Source organism: Mastomys coucha, unplaced genomic scaffold, assembly GCF_008632895.1.
Source record: "Mastomys coucha isolate ucsf_1 unplaced genomic scaffold, UCSF_Mcou_1 pScaffold12, whole genome shotgun sequence".
Classification (NCBI taxonomy): Eukaryota; Metazoa; Chordata; class Mammalia; order Rodentia; family Muridae; genus Mastomys; species Mastomys coucha.
Genome location: NW_022196894.1, coordinates 40,632,248 through 40,635,686, shown reverse-complemented (window position 1 = coordinate 40,635,686; position 3,439 = coordinate 40,632,248).

The following is a 3,439-nucleotide window of genomic DNA, read 5'->3' as shown; positions in this document are numbered from 1 at the left end:
AGGTTTCTGAGTTCAAGGCCAGCCTGGTCTACAGAGTGAGTTCCAGGATAGCCAGGACTTCACAGAGAAACCATGTCTAGAAACCCCAAAAAACAAACAAGCAAACAAACAAACAAACAAACTTAGCCTAGGTTTCTGAAGCCCAGGTGCCCTGACGCCTGAGACATAGGCTTACAAAAATAGGAAAGGGTGCATGGCTAATGTCTGAGATTAAGGGGAATAATCAGGTCAATTTTTAATTAGAAAAAATATTAACAGTAATTTGATCATACATGCACTTTTTAATCCCAACACTTGGGAGGCAGAGGAAAGTAGATCTCTGTGAGTTTGAGGCCACCCTGGTATATAAAGAGAGTTTCAGAGCAGTAAAGACTATAGCACAGAGAAACCCTGTCTTGAACAAAACTGAAACAAACAAACAAACAAACAAAAAACCCACAAAACAACAAAAATCTTTTTTTGTGTGTGATTTTTTTTCTAGAACCTTTACTAAGCAATTCTTTTAAGTTAAAGTTGATGCTTAAAATACTGTAAAGGTTTGAGATTCAAGGATCCAGATAAGATACTTCCAACATACTCCGCCGTTTCTACGTCTTTCCCATTAATGAGTAACAGCTAAAAATGTCAAAACAGCACAGAGTTTGGAAAAACTTAAACATTGCAGAATTATTCTGTACACTTATACATAATGAGCCACTGGTGTGCTCATGTTGTGGGTAGGGTTGAAGGCTCATAGATAAACTGCCCCCTCTCCTCCTGCAGTCCTGAGGGTGAGTGTAGCTAATGATATAGTCACTCAGTATTTTCTATGTCACCCATATTTCTCACTATAATGCTGTATAGTTTGGTTGCTAGCTGTTTCTTTTCTTTCTTCTTTTTTTTTTAACACCTCCGGGTATGATTTTTATTTCTCAGAGAACCAAGGAGTATAAAGTTTTTCCAACAGACATTTGTTTCTATGAATACATAGCTGTTGCTTGAGGAAGTTACTGGCTGATTTCTCTCTCCAGTGAAAGTAAATCAAATGTGGAGAAGGAAATAACAGATAACCTGTTCTGTTCATTTTTAGTCTTAGAAGACATCTTGGAGGACTTCTCACATATGAAAGAAAAATTCAGCTGTCACTTTTTTTTCTTATAATAGATAGCAAATACATTTTGGTATAATTAAAAAATTGAATTTAGAAAGCACATTGGGACTGCTGTCAGTCCAATTTATTATGTTGTTTCTGAGGATCTCAGTGTTGGAAGACTGAGCTAACTCCTTGGGGAGGATGCATAATATTCCTGCCCTTAACAAAGAAAAAGAGCTCATAATCTTACAAAATAAAAAGACATGCATGCTGTGTACCACAGAACACAAGTATCCTTGTAATAAAGGCTGTTTTAGTAAGGTATTTATTTCCATTTTCAATCAAATGGACTCAATGGGTGTTTTCATTTGGACTCACACAATGCAAGAGATGAGTTCTGAGATTAAGCTTTATGCTCGGGCATGATGGCAGCTTGTTCTGGATTCAAGTAGCTAGAAGGACCCAGTACCAGGTTCTACAATTAATGTGATGTAGCTACTCAGTCTATTTTTATCTTTGTCTTTGAGTGTCTCCTGCAGTTCAGATTTCTAAGAGATATTCTGTTTAATTTAGCTAATTATTCAAACCTCATTTCGGCTGAGCTTCTCTCCTCCACTCAATAGGCAGGAGGACTTGTTAGCTTTGAGAGAAGTAAGATATAATCTGTGGTGAAATATGCTGCTCTCCTGGGCTGGTTTACTGAGTTGGTATGCAGTATGGGGACACCGGGAGCAGTGTGAGTATGGCAGTAAGCACATAGCCAGTGAGTGCTTTGTAAAACCGAGTATTGTAAGTAATCTTGTCTGTCAGTTTGATGGGAGTTAATCAACATGGAGACAATGAGCAACATCAGTGAGGGAGTTTCATTATTCAATTCACTGAGGTGGGAAGACTTACCCTAAATGTGAGCAACACCATTCTGTAGGCATGGGTTCGGGAGTAGATAAAAATGACAAAGAGCTGAACACTAACGTTCATTGCTTTCTACTTCCTGGCTGCCACTCTGACCCTCTATCTCCAAAAGGTCCCATTGAAGACTGTACCCTCAGACTGTGAGCCTAATTAAACCCTCTTGTCTTATTTTTACTTTCCACCACTGTGATAAGAAACACTGACCAGAAGCAACTCAGGGGAGGAAAAGGTTTCACTAAAGACCATCAGAACAGAAACTCACACAGTGGGAGATAGGAAGAATGGAGGAACCCTCTTTACTATCTTGCGCCTTCTGGCTTGCTCAGCTATCTTCCTAGTAAACCCAGGCCTGCCTTCCCAGGGATGGAACTGTCCCCAGTGGGCTGAGTCATCATACATCAACCAGCAGATAAGAAAAATGCCTCACAGACATGGCCAATCCCACTGAGGCAACTCTCCAATTGAGGTTCCTTCTTCCCCATCACCTCTAGATTTGTGTGTTGACAGCTAAAGCTATGATACCAAGTATTTTGTCAGATCAGCAAAAACAACAACAGCAAAACCCAAGTAACAAAGCTGGAGAAATTACCTCATAGTTGAGCACATACTGCTTTTGCAGGGGACCAGAGTTTAATTTTCAGCATCTACATCCAGAGGCTCATAATTGCCCATAAGTATTGTCCCAGGGGATCCACTGCCCACTTGTGGCCTCCACAAGTAGTCACATACGTGTGTGTGTGTGTGTGTGTGTGTGTGTGTGTGTGTGTGTGTACACAGAGGTGTGTATACTTGAATAATAAAATTATTTTAAAAGGAAAATGAACTAGTACACCAAGTAATATCTCATGGTAGGGAGGAGCTGGACTGTGGGATGAGTGGAGAGCAATGATAACAGTTCTAAGGAACACGTAGGGCAGCATTCTAACATAAGAGCCTTGGCCGGAATAATAGCTACAGAACAGCCTTTATTGTTCCTCATAGTAATTGAGACAGAATTTTAATGTAACTTTTAAAAAACTTGACTATGAGCCCAAAACCAAGTATAAGAATTAATTACACTAATTAAAGGCTAATTTTCTGCTTGTGGAGGTAAAGCTAGAAGTAGGTTTTCTTTTTTCCACAGCACTAAGTGGGTCTTTATACAAATACATGGTCTCAGAGCAGAGATAAGCATGAGTTGATTATAGTGCCACTTCACATCCCTAATGCAAACTAGAGGAGGACCTGGAGGATCCCCATGAAGAGCAAGGAAATATTTGCCAAAGCAGGACCACAACTTTATCCCAGAAGCAAATCAACTGGATCTAGGAGATGAGTCATATTTTAAAACAAGACTTCTCTCCCTGCAAATTACTGGCTGGCTGGGGCAGGAAGAGAGACGCTTGGAAAAGGTTTACTGAGCAAACAGAAAGAAAAAGGAAGTATTAGTGATGGCTTCCACACCAATGAATTATC